Raw genomic sequence first — 27,062 nt, 5'->3', positions numbered from 1 at the left:
TATCCATTAACTCCGATGATTTTGAATACTTTTGTATGTTAAAAGTATTACTGGCAGTTATTTGACGGAAACGTAATTATTTTATAAAACGGCAAATTCATTTCAAGAGGCTTTATGACTATGTTCCTTCACACCCGGGCTGAATTTTAACCTAGTACACGCCATTTTCTTGCCATTTTTCAGCCATGCGAAAGCCAACCATATATTTTTTTTTGTAGTTACACCGAAACAATAAGTACATATTGCCACTTTGCCAGCTTTTGATGGTGGAGGCAAACCACTACAGGTGCATCAGGGCTACTACAGAAAGTAATTTCACCTCGGGTTTTGCAAGTGCAAATGATTGCTTCTGGTCGTCAGTCCTTTGAATTTCGTTTGAAGAATTCAGTATCTTTAATGAATCTCAAATGCCCGTTCTTGTCTTGACAAGTGTTTTTAGCGCAGTGCTAGATACGTGTATAATCTCATTTGCTCATACATAATTATTTAATTACTCCTTATGTTAATCTGCTATTTTGTTTTATTCATAAATACCTTTTCAACAAATAGCAGTTTTTTATGGTCTTTAAATGCAAGTTGTTGATGTATACAGGCAAACGGTTGTAAACGATTGTTTCAAATCTAAATAAGCAGAACTTCGCAAAATCTCACATGACTGTTTTAAAGAATAGCGTTCATTTATCTAATCAGTTATTTCTTAACATGCCAGCCACATGTAGCTTTAATCAACATATAACAAGGTAGATCGGAACTCTTCTTTGCTTGTTTATGATCCCGGATCCCAGACTTTATGTCACAAGAGTTACTCTCCTTTTGCGCAGTTCACGCATTTGCTCTTTCTGTCAACAAGATCTTACACTGTTACTTTGTACACCGCTAGGTATTGTGCATTGTTTCACATACATAATGTCTTTTTGTATAAAATATAAATGCTTTAGAGACCGGACCCGAAAGTGCGACCTTAATGTTCAAGCAAGGGTAATGACTCTTGCATGTCTAAGATCATTTGGCTGTAGTTAACATTTGTGTAACATATTTCAAAATCTCTCGAGGAATAATTTTCATACGCCGGACAAGAAATGTTGCTTTATAAACCTATGGAAACATGAACACCCTTGTTATCCGGATAATACGAAATGATGTGATAATTCCTAAATGCTACAAACCTGAGGAAATGTCAAACTTGGTATGGACATTGTTTTTGTCAATATTTTCTTATTACTCATTCTGAGTTTTTGAAGTATTATAACTGATTCAGGGGCCTCCGTGGCCGAGTGGTTAGAGTCGTTGACTTCAAACCATTTGCCCCTCATCGATGTGGGTTCGAAACCTCATTTGGGGCGTAGAATTCTTCACGTGAGGAAGCCATCCAGCTGGCTTACAGAAGGTCGGTGGTTCTACCCAGGTGCCCGCTCGTGATGAAATTATGTACGGAGGGGCACCTGGGGTCTTCCTCCACCATTAAAGCTGGAAAGTCGCCATATGACCTAAAATTGTGTCGGTGCGACGTTAAACCCAACAAAATAAATAAATATAACTGATTCAACATGGTTTAGAAGCTGTACCATTTGCACTAAACAATTTGAATATCGGACATATTGTTCAGTATAGAGAGCCCCAAACAATGTGTACATTTTACTTTTGAGAATGAGTTTGGCGATTCAAAGCGTTGTCAACCTCATTTAATGGACTTTCGGTAATGAATATTATTTTGTATTATTCAGTTATTATATAAACAATGATATGAACATGTTTAAAAGTTTTTATTTTTGATCAAATAACCCACATTGACAAATATATAAGCATATGCAGTAGTCGATGGATACTGACCCAAATGTTCATAGAAATTTCGAAGATAAAGCCCGAAGTGCTATGACGATAATAGCATATTGTAGTTTGAAACTTTGCGTATGCTGTTCTAAAGGTACCTATTGTATATTGAAGAAGTATACTTATAAAATGTGGTAACTAATGGCTGTAGAATGCCCAAGGTACTGTTTTATACACATGGACAGTACCTGATGTTCCTGAAACATTTTATCAAAAGGGAAAATGTCTATATCTTTGTAAAATTCTGTTTTAAAACTCAAGTCCGCTGTCAAAAGGTTCTAAAGTTTACACGCCTGTATCTTTTTTGCTAGATTTTGGTAAAAAATTAAACAAGCCAGAACAGGTAAATTTAGCACCTGAATGTAAATGTGCTGAGATTCCACAGGGGGAGGGATACGCCCATATTTAGAAATTAAGTATGCTAGGGGTCTGTTAGCATTTTAAGAGTGTGAAAATAATGGCACGTTAACAGGTCAGTTTTGCTGGAATATGTTGAATACTGCTGTGAATTCATAGAAGTACATTCCCTTAATCCCTTAACTGATAATAGTTTGATATTGTACTTAATAATTTAGAACACTTGTTAACTTTTCCATAAAAAGTTGTCCCCTACCAAAAATTCATCTGCAATACAAGACTCGCATGCATTTCTATACTGAAATATAAAAGTTGGTCCCAGTATATAGGATAAGATCTACGTTCATTAACTTAATATTTGTTCAATATCCCCTTCCCTCTTCTTCTGTAAGTTCAATACATTAAGTTGGTGTTATGAATTGTAATTGAGATCATTTTTTTTGCTTTGTTCCTTGGGCTATAATAACCATGGTATTTTGACTGCTGTTCAAAATCTGTGGTATGTTTTGTGGTGTTGAAAATCCTGGGTATTTTTGAAGACAGTATAATACGTCTCGCAGATCTTGGTAGGTTGAAGATAACCTCCAGACAAACTCCAAAAGCCATTTATAAAGAAGCCAAAGATCTGTATAGGTTGACTGCCGGGTACCCCCCAACAGTACTGAAACAAGCGCCAATATGTGGCCATATCTTTTCGGCATTCTTTATCGGGTCTTTATCCAAAGTCATCATTCGGACTATCTCTGTAATTACATTCAAGGAAAGAGAGTGTTAAAATTTCTTTCCGATAACATATGAGGCAAAAGCTCTTTATCTGCGATGGGTTTCATATGCTCTACTTATTAGGTTGCTGTGACTATTACCAGTATAACAAGATCTGTCGGAGGACAGCAACGCTCGACTATTCAACAGCCTTGTCAACTGAATAAATACAAAAGTCGAAAAAGGGGCATAATTTTGTTAAAATGGGAAAAAAGGTTATAAAACCGTCACAGTGCTTATCAGCTCTCACAGTGCTTATCAGCTCATGACTGATACTCATGACTGAGTGTGTGAAGTTTCAATCCTTTCCCATTAGTGGATACTGAAATACCAGCTTACATACAAAAACTTAAAACCAAAAACTGCTAAGTTGAAAAAGGGGCAAAATTTTGAAAAAATGCAAAATAGAGTTATGGAACCTGCGAAGTGCATGTCAAATCATGACAGTGAACAAGCGTGTGAAGTTTCAATCCATTCCCATTAGTGAGAACTGAGATACCAGCTTACATACAAAACCGTAACCAAGAATTTCTAAGTCGAAAAAGAGACATGATTTTGTAAAAAGGCAAAATAGAGTTATGGAACCTGTGCATTATAGGTCAGTTTATCACAGTGAATAAGTGTGTGAAGTTTCAAGTGGTTACTGAGATACCAGCTTACATACAAAACCTTAACCAAATCGGGACGCCGACACCGACGCATGGGTGAGTCCAATAGCTCTACTATTCTTTGAATAGTCGAGCTAAAAATCGTTAACAAGTTCATATCATCATGTTGTTACAAACTCATTCACCAAAACGTGTCCACACACACACAAAACTGGTCAATGTGTAATGGTTTGTAAATGAAAGAAGTCAATGATGGCTATTATCCACTTTCAAAGACAACACGTGTAGGGCATTATCCATTGTCATTTTCGGCTATTATCCATTTTTCAAACAAGGATCAATATAAATGGTTTTGGTATAAAAACGGTAAACGTAAACAACTTACTCTAAACTATGTCAGATAATGAAATGGTAGAGCTGTAAATACAGTGAATTACAAGCATAAAAAGCAATTCTAAATATTTTTTATGAATTTTCAAACTAAACTTACATGGATTTTGTAAACTATTTAACATACTGTGTATTGTATTCACAAAAATAAAGTAAAATAGTTTGAGTTCCATGGAAACAAATCACCATTCGATCTTTTTGCAACATCTGGTTGTTAAAATCTCACAGCAACTTACCAAAAAACCTGAAATTTCCAGAAGCGTTCATCTGTCATTTTGTAGCATTTTGGAATTATCACACCATTTCGTATTATCCGGATAACAAGGGTGATGAATATATTTGAAAATTGGTCAATGTATGTAGAAATTGCCAGTCCGACACAAAATAATTAAATATAGCTCTGTGTTAAATATTTTTTTGTGATACTGACATTGGAGGTGGTCATTCGTGATTGCCTCACATATACTTGTATCATTGGTAACACATGTTTGAAGGTTAAAAATCAATGCTTAAAAATCAGTTCATGTATGTAGAATCACAGCCCTGACAAGACACTGCGGACGGACGAAAGGAATTAAGCAACTTTTAGACCCTAAACCAAAAGGACAATGATAATGAAATCGACCAGATTTACTCGACATGGCAATAAGGACCATACATAAGTACAATATTATATAAACTGCTTACTGACTGCAAGTATATACACATTTTACACAAATGAAAGACGAAAGAAATCGCAGAAACACAGGTAAATTAAACAGATACAAAATATACATGAAAAAAGAGACACTACGGAGCATATAACATGTCTACAAGACAGTTTCTACTTTTATACAGTTGTATTCCCGATAGCCGACAGCTGACTTCAACGACTGCCTATTGCAAATACAGCGGCCGTTTTACAGTCTTTTTTTTCGACCTTGTCTATTTAACGGCTAATATATTTTTTTTCAGGAATAACGAAGAACCCGGAAACTTCACACAGGTGTTCCGAAAGGACACATCAGTTAAACCAGACGATAAAAGTTTTCACAGATTGTTCATAAACTAAACAATTTGCGCAAAACTTTGGATTTTGCTCGATTTTTCAAACTGAAGGAATTGTTAGCGAATATCTAAAAACATAACCATCGTTTTTGGCCCGGAAATTGTAAATGTAAGTCATGTACATTCCTTGACAAAACTGTCAAGTTGATTTGCAAGAATTAACTTCGTTTCAAAAAATAAATGAAAAACTTTACCTACCGTTTTACAGTCTTTTTTTTCGACCTTGTCTATTTAACGGCTAATATATTTTTTTCAGGAATAACGAAGAACCCGGAAACTTCACACAGGTGTTCCGAAAGGACACATCAGTTAAACCAGACGATAAAAGTTTTCACAGATTGTTCATAAACTAAACAATTTGCGCAAAACTTTGGATTTTGCTCGATTTTTCAAACTGAAGGAATTGTTAGCGAATATCTAAAAACATAACCATCGTTTTTGGCCCGGAAATTGTAAATGTAAGTCATGTACATTCCTTGACAAAACTGTCAAGTTGATTTGCAAGAATTAACTTCGTTTCAAAAAATAAATGAAAAACTTTACCTACCGTTTTACAGTCTTTTTTTTCGACCTTGTCTATTTAACGGCTAATATATTTTTTTCAGGAATAACGAAGAACCCGGAAACTTCACACAGGTGTTCCGAAAGGACACATCAGTTAAACCAGACGATAAAAATTTTCACAGATTGTTCATAAACTAAACAATTTGCGCAAAACTTTGGATTTTGCTCGATTTTTCAAACTGAAGGAATTGTTAGCGAATATCTAAAAACATAACCATCGTTTTTGGCCCGGAAATTGTAAATGTAAGTCATGTACATTCCTTGACAAAACTGTCAAGTTGATTTGCAAGAATTAACTTCGTTTCAAAAAATAAATGAAAAACTTTACCTACCGATTTCCAGCGGGGTATTTATTTCCAGCGGGCGTCAAGCCGGTTATCCAGTGTGATAATTATTTTAAGAAAATTTAATTTATTTAGTTCTTTAATTTGCTACTTAAATATACATTGCTGTATAAAAGTATTGTCACTACATTATCACAAGAAATGCGTATCATCCGTATCACGTCAGCCAGTAAACGGTGCGTGCCCATTACGTTACACGCGAATAGCATAATTTGATTCTCTTGTATATTTTTGGTAAAATAATCTTAGCAGGCTAGGTATTTCTCCCAACGGTATATCATCTCGATCGGGATAAATAATATACACCAACTGGTGTAACGTTGATAATATAGGAACAATAGAAAATACTAAAGTTTTGATAAATTTTTATTAAGAAAGTGCTAATACTCATACTATCATTACAACTTTGTAAGATACATGTATAAAAGTTCAGCTTTTTTACAAAAGGAAAACAGGTAAAATTGTACGCAGGCGTGTTCGTATTGTTGATATATAGGTAAACTAAATAAAAAATATGAACTATATGAAATATAATTATTAGTACTTTTCTAATGACACTGAAACTTTTGTGTTTTTTTTTCTGTTGTTCTTGTATTTCCCAGATCAAGGCAAATTAATCCGACCCTTATATCTCCGAGTCCAATCGTTACCTTGAAAACCCGGATCAATAACGTAATGATCTCGGATCAAATGGAGCGGTTTTGGTAAGAAACTTGTCTTTTTCAGTTATTTAGAAATTATTATCAGAGACGGCATACATGTGCTCTGAACATTATGGAATACTCGTTGCTATTTGTTTTTCAGCAAATCTAAGCATCTTTTACAATTACTTTGGAAAACCATGCGAAAATAGCAGGTAAACAATACCGCGACTCAGAAAAAGCATTATTTTCAGTACGTTCCTTGATAAATATACAATATTACCAATTCCGTGTTGTCCCTGGTACATTCATGAAACACGTTGGTGCTACAAAAGAAGAATTAAATGTTTTGAAAGGCCAATGTAAGGCGATTTATGACAGAACTGATCAGTAACGCAGGAGCCAAAGGATCAGCGACTGCAAAATGCAGTAACGCAGGAGCTTCGGATTTTACTTTTGTGTTTTCATCTATTTCTCCTGATACTGTTCTAGTCTAAACCACAATTTTTGTTTTATATAGTTAATCATTCTTCTGAAACCACGTGAAATACTATGGGCAGTAATTTGGTCGCAATGTGGTCAAATTGATTAAGACAGAAAAAAGCAAGCATGCACTAAATCCTGTTGTCTATATTTTCTACATAAAGTAAACAAACATATGTACCGATAGCTAGCTCCGTTTCAAATTTTAAGCACGATTGCGAAAAAGCAATTTTCGAGAGATTTTTCCCGAGATCAGAATTAAAATGCTGTTACTTGGAACTACTTTTCATTCTTCAATGTAACTTTATTTCTCATCTTAGCACATCTATTAGTTTAATGCGTTTCTACCAAAATGTCAGAAACATTCGCACTGAACACACACGTATTTTATCTTTAAGAATTCCTCTAGTAAGAACTGGTCCCCAGTTACGTGACTATTCTTAGATGGTTCTCACCCTTGAGATTTTACCTCCTTTAGACTAGTATGTAAATTTTCCTTTTTTAGACTAAAAGTAAGGCAAAAGCTTTTGGGTCCTTGACGACAAACACAGACTTTTCTCTACCAACTTTATTCATTGGTAAAATCGACAATATCTAAACTGAAGAATTACGGGATTAGGCATTTCTTTAGCAGAAATAATTCAAACTGTCTAAAAATATAAATTATCATATCACTGCTTTGCAAGTTATTCTCTCAAAAATCACGGCAAGTAAACACTAGCTCCACCTCCTTTTAGGAGGTGAATTGAAAAAGAGTTAATGGTAACTCCGTGGCAGGGTTATAATTACCGGAACTATACGAGTTCTAAATGTAAGCAAAGAAATCGGGTGAGTGGTTTCATTATCCTTTCATTATTATGGCTTCATGCTACATATGCTATCAAACATGCGCAACAAATTCAAACCTGAAAGGACATATGAAAAGACACAAAGACAAAATTCTCTGGTGTAACAGAGTAATAAATCATATTGTGCTGGCGAGCTGATGTAAACCTTCATGGAACACGGAACCCAATGGCATGTCCACAACATGGAACGTTTTTTTTTTGTATTACAACCAGTGTGGTTGTATACCTTAAGAATCAGTACTGCATGATTTCAAGTTCTTACATAAATTGGTGCCATCCTGTTTGTTCGTCTATTCAATTAGCATCTATTTCAATTTAGTAGCAACATATGGTGACATGACTCTTATCAGAGAGGAGCATTAAACATCTTTTTGATCGTGTTATTCTTTGTGTTGCCACTAATTATCACTGTTTTGATAGATAAATGCAATGAATAAAGGTATGTTTCCCTTGTAAATTTGTAAATTGATGAAAACGAACACAGAAGAAAACCCCGAAGCTCTTATTTACTGTATTTTGCAGTCGTTTATCCAGTGTCTCCTGCGTTACTGACCAGCACAGTCATGAATCGCCATATATTGGTCTTCCAAGAAATATAATTAATAAGACACGTTACAGGAGTGTGTCAGTGATATCGTGGAAGTGGTAATTTAGTGTTTTTGCCGAAGAACGTACTGAAATAATGCTTTTTCTGAGTCGCGGTATTGTTTACCTGCTATTTTTTGCATGGTTTTCCAAAGTAATTGAATGAAGTGTTTAGATTTGCTGGAAAATGAATAGCAATGAGTATTTCATAATACTCGGAGCACATCTTCCGCTATATGCCGTCCTTGACAATGATTTTCAAATAACAGAAAAGTATGATTTTCTTACCCAAAATCACCAGAACCTCTCCATTTGATCCGAGATCGTGCGTTACCGATCCGATTTTTTAAAAAGCTGCGCGCACCTCATCGAGAAGATATTAAAACCTTCTACCTTCTTGACAATGAAAGTAATGAGTACTAGTAATTAAGAGGTTTGTAGTTCGAGACCTCTGTTTTCAGTGACATGGCAACGATTTGAATAAACATTATTTTGTTTAAAATCGTTCTGGTCCTCCATATCTGATTCACGTGAAGAAGTTGTCAGTTACTTGTGGATGATTTTTTTTTCTTTTTGGAATTGTTTCACAAACGTGGAACAACCCGTTTATTTTTTAATTTCAACAATACTATAATAATAACACATTGACATTTGAGTATGAGACAATAAATGAATTATACATCTGAGCAATACCTTCTTGATTACATTAGTAACTTGAACACAATACACAATCACATATTCTTTAAAAAAGCTTTCAAAGTATACGGGTTAATATTCCTATTTAAAAGTAAAATATCGTAATATAAAATGTTCCAAATGTTTGTTTTTTTGTTCGTCTTTCGCTCATAAAATAAGTTTTATATATGCAATATGAAATACAATTTAGTAATAAATTTATATTGTTATATTCACGGAGTTCTATCTTGTATCCAATAATCATACATTTCAGATTCCTGGATGATTTATTAAAACCACATCTATTAAATGTAACTTCAGCTTTTGACCAGAAGGTATCTAAATATTTACAACCAAGGAAAAAGTGATCGAAGTCTTCAAACTCATTACAATATTTACATAATGGACTATTTTCTATGTTCCACTTAAACAGATTAGCATTTGTTGTTATTATTCTATGTATAGTCTTATATCTAAATTGCTTTATTCGATTATCTACTACAATTTTAATACCTAGTAAAAGGATTCACATTTGATATTATTTGAAAATAGCTCTTCCCAGTATTTGTGAATATACGGGTTGTTAAATTTGGCGTCGAGAAAAGAATTGTATATGTCTTTGTTTACTGTATTTTCGATTAATTTGTGTTTGATGTACATGTAAAAAGATGTTTTAACTTTCGACTTTATTGACTCTTCAGAAGTAAGAATTTCTTTCCAATGACCAGGAATTGATTTTTTTTTGAGTTTGCTAATCTCAGCAATCCAGTTGTGTTTGTTTATAAGTTTTCGATATATACTGTTTGTATTAATTTCACCATTGTCAGAAATAATATCGTTTATGAATATTAAACCAGAGTCAATCCATGATTGAAACAACAGACATTTTCCATTGTGTTTTATATAACGATTCCCCCAAATGATTTGTTTCCTTATGTCATAAAATGTTTTTAGTGTTTCTGTATTTGCTTTGTCGGTTTGTTTTAATTCTATCCAAATTTCAATGAGGTTTTTGTAAAATGATGGAATAGACAAACTAGTTTTTTGGTAAACTTTAAGTAGAATCAGTATTCATATTAAATACTAGGAAATTTTTACTATATTGGTTTAAGAAATATTTTGGATTCAATTTCCAATTTGCATTGTCTGATACTTTTAAGCTTTTAACCCATTTAACTGTCATTGATTTGTAATAGGAATAAATATCAATCATATCTAGTCCTCCTTCTAATTTATGACCGATTGTTGTTGTTCTTTTGATTTTGTCGTTTATACCTTTCCATAGAAGCTTAAAAAATAACGAATTGAACTCATTCAAAACAGACTTTGGAGGGACTAGACTTTGCAGTAAATATGTAATTTTGGGTAATAAAATTGATTTAATGATTAAGATTTTACCGTACATAGTCAAATTTCGTTTGTTCCAGGCGTTAATAAGAGACTGGCACGCTGCTAATTTTTCGTCCCAATTTAATTTATCACTTTCATTTTTGTCATTTCCAAAATAAATTCCTAAAGCTTTAACATGTAAATTTGTAATTTTTATTTGGTTCAAAGTCTTAGCAGTTTTCGTTTTCGACTTCCCTATCCATAAACCAATTGTTTTGTCTTTATTTAGTAGTAACCCAGAATGTCATCAATTTCTTGTAAAGCAACTGAGATATCATTTTCATGTTTAAGAAACAATGTAGTATCGTTTGCTAGTTGCATTATTTTGATTTTTCTAACATTACCATCATAATTTACAGAAACACCATTAATGTTTTCACAATCACGTACTTTTATTGCAAGAATTTCCGCTACAATGATGAATAATAGGGCTGTGTAGTCTATAATATCTTGAATTTGTCTAATGCTGTACCCTATATATCTACTTTTTATATAACCTTGTTGGTCTAAACTAACGATTGTTGGGTGAACATGTTGCAATCTCTTTGCTGAAATTCTTGCTGCTATTTTGTAATCGACACAAAGAAGGGAAATAGGCCTCCAATTTTCTAGATTTTCTGGATTTCCTTTCTTATAAATTAATGAGAAAACACGTTGTCTTTGAGTATTAGATAGTCGCCCATTATCATATCCTTCGTTTAATGAATGAGTTACTAAATTTCCAATTAAATGCCAAAACTTTAGATAGTTACTTGTGGATGTAAAGTCAATACAAGTAAAGAATCCAGGAAACTGACACTTTTACACAAATGAAAGACTGTCAGGTCGACAAAACTTTGTACAGTGCAAAATATATAAATATATAATAGTACAGTCCGTGGCTGATAACTTCGGAGTGACGTCACGTTTGTTTATGTTTTCTGGACTTATAAAACTAACAAAATAGGTAAAGCAGCTTACATAAACAATAATATTAGGTATATTTTATTGCAACACATCTGTCAGTCCCGGTAGCTCAGTAGTTAAGCATTGATGTTTGAAATGTCGAATTATGCGGGCCGTATGTTCAAATCTAGGTAGGTGATTTTTTTTTCTCTTTCAGGGTAACCACCATAATCATTCATTTTCCAGGAATATATTGATATATTTAGATATGAATATTATTAAATTAACTTTGTTTAAAGGTGACCAGCCATCAGGTCTGTGTAAACACATCGTAATATGAATGCATAGTCACGAAAACACTTGGAAATTTCGTGCAGGTTAAATTCCTCTTTGGTATATTGCCAGTATTAGTGTAGTCAACATGTCCGAGGCGTCCACGTCTGTTGTTGCAAAGAGAAACATTGTTCAGTATAAGAATGATGCTAAATGCATACTACAAAATGTTCTGAAGGTTATTTCAAGCATCATTATTTTTCCATATTTCAGTTCGTTATTGTATACCGTAGTGCTGTATTACTGCATTTTGAATATTTTCAATTGTCTTTGAAAAAAAAATGTAATTAAAACATAAAAAAACAAAGATTAAAAAAAAGTATAAATCACGGTGAGATTCGAACCAACGCGACAATAAAAAGAATCGCACATGTAAGGCTAACGCTATACGGCCGTTACTAATCTTCTACTTCAAAGTACGCGTTCTAGTTAGTATTATAATATAAAAGTGTGTACTTAGATAATGATAATTATCGATTACTCTCCTGACTTGGACTCGTCCAAATAGTCACTCCGAAGTTATCAGACACGGACTGTATTTTAAAGCATAACAATGGCAACCGTTAATTTGACAAGTGATACTATTATTTACGGAGTCAATCACGCGTGCACCGTAAATGACATGCACAGACTTTTCGTGATTTTACTGCATTGTTACGTTGGCTTACGCATAACCTTAAATTTAATCTCTGACAACTGCGTAAGTGTGTCGGCAATTTGGCTCAGCGGTTAGAGCATTGGACTAGTATCTGAGCGACTCGGGTTCGATTCCCACTACAGGTACTTGAGATTTTTCGTTATAAACATTTTCGTGTAAACAGTAGAAGTAGGACAGGTCTGGTAATTGTTATAGACCTCTTAAGTGGTCTATAAGGTCAAGGTGTTTATAGACCTTATCGAAACAAAGAAGCCGGTACAGTCGGCGAACGATAATAAAAATGGCGCGAAAATGGTAGGCGAGTCTAAGACAGATAATTTAGGTTGGTCAGTTATCAATGTAAATTAGATAGGCATTCTTATGATATTTGTCAAATAAAACTGAACGTTTATTTGAATGGCGAAATAGCTCCGGTGGCTAAACTGTCAGTTTACAAATGCAGTGCGAAAAATTGTACGAGTTCGAAACTCGTAAGCGGTTATTTTCTAAGAAAATGTTTTATGTAGGCCGGCTTTATTCTTGTTTTATTTCAGTTTGATTCTCAGTTTGTCTTCTCTTTTTAGTTTCTTTCTTGTTACGTGTATTACTTTTTTTCTATTTTCTTTTTCTTTTGTTATATCAATGACATTGTGATCAATACAATTTACAATTCATTTTATTTCCGGCTCGTTCGCTGTTTCTGTTGCAGAATTGTTAGCTGTGTCCGTTACAGAATTTTCACCACCAGAAGCTTATTTCGAGCTATGGAATGGTATGTTAGTGTATAATGTGGGGGTGCTGTACTTACATTCCATTGGTATAAATGAATAATCACAAAAAAAAAACGTGTATGCTGTATTACCGTATTATTTTCAAAGCCAGTGGAAAAACCGGTATTGTTTCTATGCTAAAAAAAAGTAAAAAAAAAAAGTTTACTGCAACTCAGTATCGAACTACAGACCTCGGGTGTGATTCCTAGCGGCCTAACGCATTGCGCTATTACAGTACTTCGTTCATCGAGTCTCAGTTTGAGATACTAATCCATATCGTCTGTGCGTGATTTACCTAAACTGGTAAAACTGAGACTCGATGAACGAAGTACTGTAATAGCGCAATGCGTTCTATTGATTTATTTCTGGGTTTAAGAGATGGTTTCATTAAGAATTTCTGTCTACTAGCTTTAATTATCACTTCTAGACTACAACTGCATCGGAACTTCGGCATTTGTTTTTGGTTGCGGGTTTACCCCGCTACCAAAGTTACAAGTGTATTTCTGACAATCATATGGCATCTTTATTTTATTCTAATCACATCAAAAGGATGTTCATATGCTACACAAAACAGTCCCATTCATGAACAGTGCGGATGGATTATCAATGATCAAGCAGTTTTTATTGGTGGCTGCTGCCACCAGTGTCAAAAAGAATACTCCGTTTGAGAAATCTTGTCAGTTCTTAAGACCATCCTAACAACACAACCAAAAATAGTTCCAAGCTTTCCAGGTAAACAATTATCTACACAACGTGCAGAATATGCAAAGCTACAATATATGCCTTAATACCATTTTTAATGTAAATTCGGCGACTAAAATCAATACAAACTGAAGTCAATGTTTTAATTAAAACAACCACGTGTATGAATACAAATATGCAAATTTATGGTCACGTGAATAAACGATGACCTCATGTCACCTGAACTGGAGCGATGATATTGATTAGCTATTGCATAGTACTGCCCCAGAGGTCACGTAGCTTATAACGTAGAAAAGGTAGCTTATATATATAGAAACCTAGCCTGGGAATCCAGACTGACAATTCAAAAATGTTTCCTAACCGCAGTGTCAAATGTATAACTCCCGAAATTTAAGGCTTTATTTGATAAAGAACAATGACTTCTGCTAGCGGCTAAAAATAGAAACGGAATTTCAACGGAAACGTTTCCAAACATTTCCGGTCCATAGACAATACCAGTTTGTACCTCTGATAGCTTTTCCAGCAAGTTGTAACACTTTTCAAATATGTCAGAACAAACTTAAATGTTCGTTATAGCTATCAAATTGTAAGATATTATATCAATGCAACCCTAGTGATCTAAGAATGTTACTGAATTTTCGACTGCATTGTCTCGTTTTCGTTTCAAGCACGCAAAAATATGACCACATGTTAATTAAGCTATTTATAGAAAATAGATAATCAGTAGTGATATGGATTTCCTCAGGCGTTGATACTGCCAATTAACCCTAATTAGCGCAAATTTAGTGAGATGATTTATGAACAGGACAATACTTTATTGATATAACTTGAACATGTACAGTTCATCGTCATATCAAGAACAAAATATACTAAAACATGCTTAGCAATACTAGAGTGAACAAAAATTAAAGAACATTCAGTTAAAATTCATTCGATATTGTTTGCAATTTGACCTGCCGTGAGAATCAAAGACATGTATGTTTTCTAAATAATATTCCCTCACGGATAATCTTCCTTCAGCAAATGTACAATATAAGATACTTTATGTATGCATAGATACACATGTATTCGGTATAATTTCGTCTGACAAAACACGAATTATCAACGTGGAAACCCACAGGTCGCCCAAGCTGAGAAGTGTTGCAAGCTCGCTTTGACTAAGTGGTGCTACTGTATCACGATTTCATCAACTTGTAAGCCCGTGAAAGTGGGCGCAGCGATGATACTAATACTCGCCTTTTTGAAATGGCAATCTGTCAGACTGTAGCAAGTCGTCGGATAACAGATTTGACCAACTTAAAGATTGAATTGTTTCAAGACAGATTCTGCTCACTTCAGCTAAATTCATTCGAGTCGCACCATGAGAAAAACAACATAGTGCATTTGTGACCAGCATGGACCCAGATCAAACTGCGGATCCGCACACCACTCTGGTCAGGATCCTTGCTGTTCGCTAACGGTTTCTCTAGTTGCAATAGGCTTCGAAAGCTAATAGCATGGATTCTGACCAGACTGCGCGGATGCACAGGCTGCGCAGTCTGGTCTGGATCCATGCTGGTCGCAAACGCACTATGTTGGTTTTCTCATGGTGCGTCTCAATATATCTGGATACAAATATATGTATAAAAATTAAAACGGTTTCCTCCCGCCAGTTACAAATTTTCGACTTTTTTCTTGGTCTGACTAAAGTTGTAAGTTTGTTTGACTTAATGTCCAGCATTTTTGCGCAGCCTGCTGTTATGTCTAGCGAACTTTTGAGTATAACAGATGGAGTGATAATTAATGCACCTCTAAAATACACTGGCTGCAGAACTGACATTCTGAGGTGCATTTGTGGTGCATGTTTGTGTTGTTTTCTTTCACAAAAGTCTCATGAAAACCACAGCTATCTGATACGGACTAAATCAGTGTGTATAATAATTCATGACAGACACTGCCCAAAAGCTTTAAAAAGAAATCTTAAAAGCTGAATGATTTGGGGAAAAAGCTTATATTATTTATTCATAGTAAAACATCTTCGATGTCATTTATGTTGTAGTTTTCGTCACAAATAATCAAAAAGGATCAAAACTATTCGTTAAAGACTGGATCAGTGTGTATGTAAACAATGACTGGCAGTGAAAAAGGATTAATTTTGAAACCAAAGCCGAATATTAAAAAAATGCAAAAAAAAGTTCTTATGGTTTATATTAACAATTCCTCAGTTGTCGCTTTCTTTGTAATATTTTAAACATTGATTAGCAGCCACCATCAGCGCTTTGAGCGCTTTGATTCAACCTGTATTCATTCACACTGACAATTTAGATTATATAAGATCTATCAATAATAACATATTCTAGCCCATGGTTGTATCACTGATTTCCAGCTGGCAATTTAGATAAGTTCATGTAAGGTAATGCAGAGTTTATCTTAGATATGAAGCACATTTTTATTTGTTTCTCATACATGTATTTTTATAGATTGGTATTTGCTTTGTTAAAATCTACCAAAACCCACAACTACCAGACGTCTCAAGGCTTTGATATATCTGCCTTGTTATATTTTCTTCGTTGATACATATTTCTTTCAAGAATCCTCTGGCATTTCAGTTGAGAAAACTAGGCCCGAATCTCATGATTATTTCACGACAGTCGTTGGCCTAGGCAATTTAATGACAGAATTTAAACAAGTCTTAATTAGAAATAATCGACCAAGTTTTATAACGTTTTGTCGTTTATTTTATAGATAACTGATCTTTGAACCACGTCAGATAACCGCGGTACGATGGCGAAGTGTGTCAGTACGATGGTGAATCACGACAGTACAATGGTGACAGTACGATGGCGAAGCGCGACGGTACGATGGTGACACTACGATGGCGAAGCACGACAGTGCGATGGCGACTCGCGACACTACGGTGGTGAAGCGCGACGGTTCGATAGCGTAAGCGTGACAATAATAAATGTTTGTCTCAGTTAGTTAAAGAGTTAGATTGCTGAACGGTATTTCTACAAGTGATAATCCATCGACCCTGTTACAATTGATTTCTATGTATCTCTATGTTAAGAGAAACTACGTTTCAACACTGCTGTTTTATGATAACTCGAATTACTAATTTAAATTGACTACCATGTTTGTTTGGTTTCATAAAACTGAGCCCCAATCAAACCAAGCCTGCTATTGTTTTGTTTGGTTGTGTTATATACTGAAAAAATATCTTTGTTTAACAGTTATCAAATATTACCATTCAGTGTTTTCTGATGTTCTCTGATGTCTGCTATTATTCTTCTTGGTTGCATTCTTTGCTTCCAAAGGATCTTTTTACAGATTTTATTAACTATCACAACAGCAATCTTTAAGTGCCGTATGGCGGCTGTAAAAAGTCTCCCCGTACTTGGATTCAGTGTTGTTATATTTTCTGGTCCTTTTGGATCATGGAGTCCATTCAACATATGTGTAATAGAGTTCCGCTTAAGCCGGTGCTAGGGGGCGTGAGAAGTGTTGCACATTACATTACCTCTCATGAACAGACTCAATCATACCGAGTCTGATATCATTCTTCTTGGTTGCATTCTTTGCTTCCAAAGGATCTTTTTACAGATTTTATTTGAATCCATTTAAACTAACACCATTTAAACGGGTGCTTATAACATTCACACACACAATCAAACAGTGTCTGCTATCGCATGCCTCCAGATCGTTCGACAACAAAAAATATATTTTTTTTAGATATCTTGAAATAAATGCTATATTTCTTAAGAAGGCTTTAAACCTTAATTACTGACAAACCTTATGTTACGGAAACACATAAGAATTTGCAGTTTTTACTACTTTTTACGATGAAAATCTTTTTTGTTCAACAAACGAATTCTTCACACATGTGAGGATTTCACAAAAAGTATACGAATATGTCACAAATTTGTGAAATTTACGTTTCGCATCTATACCCCTATAAAAGCAAAAACGTATATTTCACATGTCAAAACAGAACAAAAAATGCAATAAACGGTTGTTTAGACGAATACGTCACACTGTGGCAACGTTAAATGTCGCAACGCCGCTAAATGTCGCAACCACCGTTAAATGTCGCAAGGTTGACGTTATATGTCGCAACCACCGCTAAATGTCGCAAAATCGTCTGCCGCTAAATGTCGCACCTTTAACGTTATATGTCGCAAAAATTTGCCCACCAATATAATTATGTCGCAACACCAACGCTAAATGTCGCACAGCAAAATAAGGTAAGTTAAACAGTCTTTACAACTTAGAGATAAGACTGGGTAATGCATGCTTGATTTGGGAAGGGCTGAATTGACCTTTCACTCTAATCTGCACGTTTGCTTTTCAGTGGTACCGCACCATACATACGTTATATTTCATATGTGAAGGTTTGAGCACTAACGTGGTACTCGCCACAGTACTAGATTTATTTCAGGTCTGAACTATGTAATTCTATGGAGTCCTGTTTAGCTCATGAGACATTAAGCTCGGGCTCCGTATTGTCGCGCGTTGTATCGCATGTCTTTAGTCGACCTGAATTTCGTTACACAACAGGCCGGGGGCCAAAAATTGTTGATCGAGGATGGGAGGTGGGGATGGGGTGGTGGTGGGGGGGGGGGCACCAGTTTTAAACTAAAGCGTCACCGGCGACGTGCGGTAGGTACGGGGTTCTTCTGTCCGTATTTGTGGGAAAGGTTTTTATATACAGGTATGAAATGTTGGCCTATGGTGCATTTTTGCCTATTTTTAGGTACGTACTAGAGGGGCACTCCCCTTATTTTAGGTGGTTAGGGTCTTTTCCCATGGACAATTTTGAAAAACAAGTATGGAATGAGGACTTTTATTGCATTTTTTGTTCAAAATTTCGGTGTATGGGAGGGGTTATCCCTGTCATTTTCGAGGGCTCAGGGTCTCTCCCCGGGAAAGTTTGAAAAACAGGTATAAACTGGTTGCCTCTGGTGCATTGTTTCTTAATTTTAAGGTACTGGAGGGGTACTCCCCCCATTTTAAGGGGTCAAGGGTTCTTCCCCCTGGGGAATTTTGAAATATAAGTATAAAATGTTCGCCTCTGGGGCGTTTTGGGTCTACATTTTGAGAAAATATTATTTCCAAAATAGTTGGGTGCAACTTTGATGAGTATAAGTCACTAGTAAGCCAACAAAGGTCGGGTTTGGGGTGGAGGAATCGGCTCGGGCAACAATCCAGGCCTGTTACACAACAGGATGTTTAACTACGCGACACGAAGACTGTGTTTTGTACCAGCTGTAGAAAACGAAGATTTTCTATTAATCAGCCATGGGTTCTATTTCTTTGTTTGGAGGATTACATTTAAAACCATAAGGTGACTATCAAGCTTCAATGGCGGAGAAAGATCCTATGTGGCCCTCTGTACATTCTTTCAGGTAAAGCGGGAATTTTGATATTTTTTTTACTTTTAGTCTCTTAAAATTGTTTGGTTTAGTCTCATTCCCCTCATTATCCTACTTTTCCGCCTACCCACACATAAACCCCTCTGACCCCCCCCCCCACCCCCCTTCAAACATGTAAATATTTATATTTTCTATTAATTGTCTTGGTGCTGTGTGTTTGTGTCTTAGATTTCTGTGTCGTTATTTACCCCGTTCCCCACCCAAACCCAACCCCCCCACAAACATACAACACTATTACCAAATCGTATTTAGTTAGAAGAAACCTCAGAATTCTTCTGTCCTAAAATACTGGCCCTATTACAAAATAATTTCACAAATATTTTTCTTGCGTGACTGTTCAAGCAAGGTGTGGAACTCAGGTGAGCGATCTAGGGCCAACAAAGCCCTCTTGTTGCTATACGTAACAGCACTTATCATTAAGATAATTATTTGTATTACATAAACCTGCTAATTTTCCTTCCCCAAAAAAGTAAATATACACAAGGAATTGATAGTCATAGTGTCAAATAGGAATTGCGACATTTAGCGTTGGTGCTGCGACATATAACGGTGGGCAAATTTTTGCGACATTTAACGTTAAAGGTGCGACATTTAGCGGCAGACGATTTTGCGACATTTAGCGGTGGTTGCGACATTTAACGTCAACCTTGCGACATTTAACGGTGGTTGCGACATTTAGCGGCGTTGTGACATTTAACGTTGCCACACACACGTACATGCAGAGCTGCGAGAAATATAGCATAATCCTTTACACACATCACAACACCACAAAACATACAGACAGATTCCTACTGTGATAGTAAATAAAATCTATAAAAATATCCTTAGCAGGCATAGAGTCCAACATTAAGCCCTAAGACTCATTCTTAAAAGTAATAAACGTTTATCAACCATTTAAATCATCAGTTAGTAAAAGAGTTAGATTGCTGAACGGTATTTCTACAGGTGATAATCCATCGACCCTATTTACCTGAACATATATTTGCAATACATTTAAATTTATCATTTTTAAAAGACATTAGAGAATACATTGGAAAGCTACCTGTTGATACAAGGCTATTATAAATTTTTTTTATAAAACCGTTAGGATATACACTGTTTTGATTTACGCTTGCATCTGAAAATGTAATTACATAAAGTAGGTTAAAATAAAATATACTAATCTTTAAAAATACAAAATGTGTCATGGTTAATTATATATATAACTCTCTACATATTTATCTTTACAATCAGTTTATCAGGTTAAGAAGTTAACGATCTGTTGCGTATATTTATATCTAAATAGAATAATATGATTACATGTTTTAAAACAAAACTATTTATTATTGCTTTTATTTACATCAATACTGCTTAGGTAAGCAATTATGAGTATCAACGACAATAGTGCTATAGAACGGACAAAGATTTTTCCGTAAACTGAAAAGAAATGCTATTCTAACTAGAAGAATAAACAATTCAATATTTGAACTACCAACACTGTAAAATAAAACGTAATGATATTAATAAAGACCAGTTTAGTGTTATATGTAACAGATGTCGTGGCCGAGTGGTTAAGGCGATGGACTAGAAATCCATTGGGATCTTCCCGCGCAGGTTCGAATCCTGCCGACAACGCTTATCTTTTATAGAATATAGTTACGCCACATAAAACCACAAAAATCAGAACTGACGACTGATTGGGTCCAGAGAAGCTATATATTCTCTCCAGGAAAGCTAACTAGACCGCAAGGATACATTTAAGGTTTAGAAGTATATCACCAAAACACAGACATTTTTGATAAACGAACAACATCGTTACCATATATTTTACCTGACCATTACATGTTCTGCCGTACTGTCCCGTACTTAAACTATTCTGAAAAGGTTGTCCCCCTTTGAAAATGAATGCCATTTGTAAAGAAATAAAAACAAACAATTGCTGAAAATTGTGTTCCACCTGGTTATATAAAATTTCAACACTCGCACTGTCCGGAAGTGGGGGCCTTTTAGGCAGTCGTTTTCCGGAATTTAATGTTAATATCAGTATATTGACACTTGTTTTGTAGTTTTTGTAATGATAGCGTGAATATTACTCTACAAAACAAGTGCCAGTATACTGATATAAACAGTGAATTCCGGAAAAGGACTGCCTAAAGGGGCCCCACTTCCGGCCAGTCAAACGCCTTTAAAAACTCACCATTTTCAAGGAACTGTTACACATGTTCGTTTTGATGCATTTGCAATAGCGTGCTGAAATTGCACATTACTAGGTTGAATACAGTTTTCAGTCATATTAACGACGGTGTCTACTTGTAGCAGTGAGCACAATGCCCAACTTGACTTGAAATGTGGATATGTATTAGTAGACAAATATTTTGTTATAACTAATATATCTTTCAGATTCCTAGGACGTCTGAATGCCATAACTGGCTTACATTTATACAGTTCTTGAGCAGCAGGGTTACTAGATTTTGTGCTTCCGGGGGATCTTCTGATAGTTTATATTTATAATTTTGCCATACTTACGATACATAAAGTAGGTTAAAAATAAAATATACTAATTTTTAAAAATACAAACTGTGTCTTGGTTAATTATATAAATAACCCTCTACATATTTATCTTTACAATCAGTTTATCAGATTAAGCAGTTAACGATCTGTTGCGTATATTTATATGTGATTACATGTTTTAAGACAAAAGTATTTAATATTATTGCTTTTATTTATAGTATCAGCGACAATAATGCTATAGTACGGACAAAGATTCCTCCGCAAACCAAAAAGAAATGCTATTCTAACTAGAAGAATAAGCAATTCAATATTTGAAGCGTTAACATTGTTTAATAAATAGTAATGATATTAATAAAGATCAATGTAGCTTTATATGTAACAGTTGTCGTTGCCGAGTGGTTAAGGCGACGGACTAGAAATCTTCCCGCGCAGGTTCGAATCCTGCCGACAACGCTTATCTTTTATAGAATATAGTTACGCCAGATAAAACCACAAAAACCAGCACTGACACTTGAGTCTTTTTAACTGATTTGATCCAGAGAAGCTATATATACTCATAAGGAAAGCCATAAATATATTTTAGTTCCTATAAAATGGCATAAAACTGTACCATTCCCTTTGCGCTCTTAACCAAATAAATGATAGAGTTGTATATTCATAATTTAAGATCATAAAAACTTCAAGGATATTAGAGAACATTATCTTCTTTCAGTGTAAGTTTACCGAAAGAGATCATTCGTTTGTTCAGAAAAAAGGGCATAAAAAGGGTGCCCCGGGTGAGGCTCGAACTCACAGCCTCCGCATATCATAGTCAAGTACTGTCTATAAGTACGGCGCGCTAACCGATTGCGCCACCGGGGCATATGAACATAATTTGAACTAAGATACAAATTTTCCAATATGATAAAAGATAAAATATATTATCTTGCTTGTTTTATTTTATGGTGCAAATGGATAATATATCTATAAATTGATTGCGTCTTGTGCTTCCGGGAGATCATCTGATAGTTTGTATTTTTTTTCCCCATACTTACGATACATATAATAGGTTAAAAATGATATATAGGAACATAGTAATTATGAAAAATACAAAATATGTCATGGTTAATTATATATATAACTCTGTACATACTTATCTTTACAACCAGTTTATCAGGTTAAGCAGTTAACGATCTGTTGCGTATATGTATATGTGATTACATGTTTTAAGACAAAAGTATTTAATATTATTGCTTTTATTTATAGTATCAGCGACAATAATGCTATAGTACGGACAAGGATTCCTCCGCAAATCGAAAAGAAATGCTATTCTAACTAGAAGAAGAAGTAGAACTGTTTGAAACAACACTGTAAAATAAATAGTTATGATATTAATAAAGACCAGTTTAGTGTTATATGTAACAGTTGTCGTGGCCGAGTGGTTAAGGCGATGGACTAGAAATCCATTGGGATCTTCCCGCGCAGGTTCGAATCCTGCCGACAACGCTTACCTTTTATAGAATATAGTTACGCCACATAAAGCCACAAATGTCAGCACTGACACTTTAGTCTTTTTAACTGATGGGTCCAGAGAAGCTATATATTCTCTCAGGAAAGCTAAGGATCGCAAGGATATACAATGAATTTAAAGACATAGTGTGTCTTTAAGGTATATAATTAAATTCAGAATACTTGACTTTCTCATACACAAAACCATTTACGGCAAAGCGCCTATAACAAACGAGCATAATATTCCTCAACAAATCAATTAACGCAATAAGATTCGTTTCAGTGCTGCTTTGTTGAACAAACGGATTCTTCACACATGTGAGGATTTCACAAAATTTATACGAATATGTCACAAATTTTGTGAAATTTACGTTTCGCATCTGTACCCGTGTAAAAGCAAAAACGTATACTTTACATGCAAAAACAGAACAAGAAATGAAATAAACGATTGTTTAGACGGATATGTCACACGTACATGCAAAGCGGCGAGAAATATAGCATCATCCTTTCACACATCACAACACCACAGAACATACAGAAAGATTCTGACTGTGATAATAAATAAAATCTATAAAAAGATCCTTTGGAAGCACAGAATGCAAGGCTCGGATTGACTAAGTCTGTTCACGAGTGATTATGGAAAGTGCAACACCCTTCACACCCTTAGCACTTAGCTTAAGGGCGTACGCTAGAGTCTCTGTATATGAGATGGGCGAAATTTTTCCCAATAGTAGAATTTCTTCAATTTTATTTTTGGGTGAAATGCCGTTTTCAAGGGCAGATAACTCTTTTTCAATACTTGTGACCTGTGACTTTTATGTGAGGGTCTTTCGATATCCAAATTTTGAAGAAATTCTATTACTGGGAAAGAATTCGCCCATCTCATATACAGAGACTCTACCGTACGCTTTTCATAATGGCATATGTTTCAAATTATCTGGTGTTTATTTTCTTGCTTGTTGTATATATATATATAAATTTCTTTTTGTGCTTCCGGGGGATCTTCTGATAGTTTATATTTATAATTTTGCCATACAATACATAAAGTAGGTTAAAAATAAAATATAATAATTATGAAAAATACAAACTGTGTCATGGTTAGTTATCTATACAACTTTCCATACATTTATCTTCACTGTCAATACTATTTAACGGTTATGTAGTACACTCTACAATCAGTTTATTATTCCTTTTATTTACATCAATACTGCTGCGACAATAGTGCTGTGGTACGGACAAAGATTCCTCCGTAAACATTCTAAGTAGAAGAATAAGCAATTCAATATTAGAACTGTCAACACTGTAAAAGAAATGGTTATGGTATTAATAAAGATCAATGTAGCTTTGTATACTACAGTTGTCGTGGCCGAGTGCTTAAGGCGATGGACTAGAAATCCATTGGGATCTTCCCGCGCAGGTTCGAATGCTGCCGACAAAGCTTACCTTTTATAGAAATAGAAATCAGCACTGACACTTTAGTCTTTTTAACTGATTGGGTCCAGAGAAGCTATATATTCACCTAAGGAAAGCTAACTAGACCGCAAGGATACATTTAAAGACATAGTGTGTCTTTTAGGAAAATAATTAAATTCAGAAAACTTGACATTAATACATGTAGAGAGAATTTATACGACAATACACAAAGCCATTTACGGAAAAGCGCCTTTGTTATATTTTCTGGTCCTTTGGGATCATAGAGTTCATTCAACATATGTGTAATAGAGGTCGCTTAAGCCGGTACTAGGGAGCGTGAGGATGTTGCACATTTCATTACCTCTCATGAACAGACTCAATCAAACCGAGTCTGCTATTATTCTTCTTGGTTGCATTCTTTGCTTCCAAAGGATCTTTTACAGTTTTCATTAATGTGATGTGCCATTCTTAATGTCCATTCTTAATGTCACGTGCAATTCTTATGTGACGTGCCATTCTTATTGTGACATGCCATTCTTAATGATCATAACTGATCTTTGAAAGTCAGGTCAGATAGCCACTGGGGTCTGTAAAATTTAAGATCTACGACTGACAATATATTATACCGTCATGCGCTCTCATCCTCTTGTTTACATTTTGTCCCGTTTTGATGCTAAGGTATCTCAAATTATTGTTACTATTAAACGCATCAACTTTAACTTAGGCAGGAATTATATATATCACTAAGAGTCATCGAAAATATTAAAATAAAAACACTGAAGCATAAACACTTTCATAACAATATGAATTAATACAAAGACACAATACAAAACACAATGTCATTTTGTGGGTTGGCATGTGATGTCGCATTAAATAAAAATACTCACAACACACATGGAAACCATTCGCATAAAAATTTTGCAAGTCATGATTTTTAGACATTTTACTACGCGAACACAGCAACATAGCAATATAGCAAAAAATAACTTGAGAAAAAAATCTTCTAGATGCAGTCTTTTTACTCTGACGTAAAATTTGTTTAAACCGTGTTACTTTAATATTCAAAATTAATGTTTTAGTGTAATTCTTCGATATTAATATTAAGTATTGGAGTCAAGATTCATAATGCACCAACATTACCTTTTGTGGAAAAAATTATATGATTTAAGTATTGTTTTTAAGTAATGTTTCGGTTCTTATACAAGTACACGTACAAAATACCCTACACAATAAGCGTCCAGAACATATGAGAACATAAAGGAGACTGTAAAACATAATGATAGCGAATGCTACTTAATGTATGAAATAGAACGAATGACAAAACTAGACACGTCCATACACTGTCTCTTTTCGTAAAGTTTAAAGCCATTATTTAATGAATTTGATATATCTAAAATCTTTGGAAGCAATTCGTAAAGAAAGGTGCATTTGCAAAAAGAAATTGTAAATATTCAAATTAACAGAAAGAAACAACTAAAGTTTTGAAGCAGTTTTAATGCTAATTTGAAATTAAAGCTTCCGATCATGTACCAGATGTAATGGCAATTCGTTTCTTAAACTCTCAAATAAAACAAAAACAGAACACGCCGCTTGCCATCAAAGATAGAAATCTTCAACATTAAGCCCTCATTCTTAAAAGTAATAAACGTTTATCAACCATTTAAATCATCTGTTAGTAAAGGAGTTAGATTGCTGAACGGTATTTCTACAAGTGATAATCCATCGACCCCATTTATCTGAACATATATTTGCAATAAATTGAAATTTATTGTTTTAAAAGACATTAGAAAATATACATTTGAAAGCTACCTGTTGATACAATGCTATTATATATCTTTATACAACCTTTAGGATATACATTGTTTTGATTTAAGCTTGCATTTCAAAGTATGTTAAGAGAACTGCTGTTTTATAATAGCTCGAATTGCTTATTTACACGTTATGACGTTAAGGTAGTTCTGTACGTTTGTCAAAATGAATTTAACTCTTAATTCTCAAGATATAATAGATTCCCGGAAGCATTTATGCAGCCCGTACAACGACTGACAGAAATTATTCTTGGTTTTCCGGATAACTGACATTACTTCCGGTTAAGCAAACGTGCAGAACTACCTTGAAATATATTAATGTTATCAACTATAACTGCGGACTCATTAAGGAAATGGACCAGTAATAATAAACCCGCGATAAGGTAGCAGGGTACATTTAGATTCGATAATTTTGGGCACAGCCAGGCTTACATGTAGCGAGTCGTAATATTGCACTTCCCTAATGAGCAGAATCAGGGTGGCCATTTTATAAATTGCGTGCATGTTTTGTGCTTTTAATTAATGACAAGATCAGGACTCTCATACAAGAATACGGAAAGTTATCAAAACGAAAGTTTTACACCATCCATTAAAAATAGCATGCC

At 34.7% G+C, this 27,062-nt stretch overlaps 5 non-coding genes across 5 annotated transcripts; 4 read left to right on the top strand and 1 right to left on the bottom strand.

Moving 5' to 3' along the window:
* The first annotated feature begins 20,790 nt into the window (after positions 1-20,790).
* Positions 20,791-20,872, top strand: Trnas-aga (transfer RNA serine (anticodon AGA)). Its single transcript has one exon. It is a non-coding gene; the product is annotated as a tRNA-Ser (tRNA).
* A 1,257-nt stretch (positions 20,873-22,129) lies between these two features.
* Trnas-aga (transfer RNA serine (anticodon AGA)) lies at positions 22,130-22,201 on the top strand. Its single transcript has one exon. It is a non-coding gene; the product is annotated as a tRNA-Ser (tRNA).
* A 315-nt stretch (positions 22,202-22,516) lies between these two features.
* Positions 22,517-22,609, bottom strand: Trnai-uau (transfer RNA isoleucine (anticodon UAU)). The gene is given in 2 exon segments: positions 22,517-22,552; positions 22,572-22,609. It is a non-coding gene; the product is annotated as a tRNA-Ile (tRNA).
* Positions 22,610-23,151: 542 nt separating this feature from the next.
* Trnas-aga (transfer RNA serine (anticodon AGA)) lies at positions 23,152-23,233 on the top strand. Its single transcript has one exon. It is a non-coding gene; the product is annotated as a tRNA-Ser (tRNA).
* A 1,359-nt stretch (positions 23,234-24,592) lies between these two features.
* On the top strand, positions 24,593-24,674 carry Trnas-aga (transfer RNA serine (anticodon AGA)). The gene has a single exon. It is a non-coding gene; the product is annotated as a tRNA-Ser (tRNA).
* The last annotated feature ends 2,388 nt before the right edge of the window (positions 24,675-27,062 follow it).

The sequence above is a fragment of the Mercenaria mercenaria genome, chromosome 12 (assembly GCF_021730395.1).
Source record: "Mercenaria mercenaria strain notata chromosome 12, MADL_Memer_1, whole genome shotgun sequence".
In the NCBI taxonomy this organism is placed as follows: domain Eukaryota; kingdom Metazoa; phylum Mollusca; class Bivalvia; order Venerida; family Veneridae; genus Mercenaria; species Mercenaria mercenaria.
This window is presented reverse-complemented; position numbering and strand designations above follow the sequence as displayed.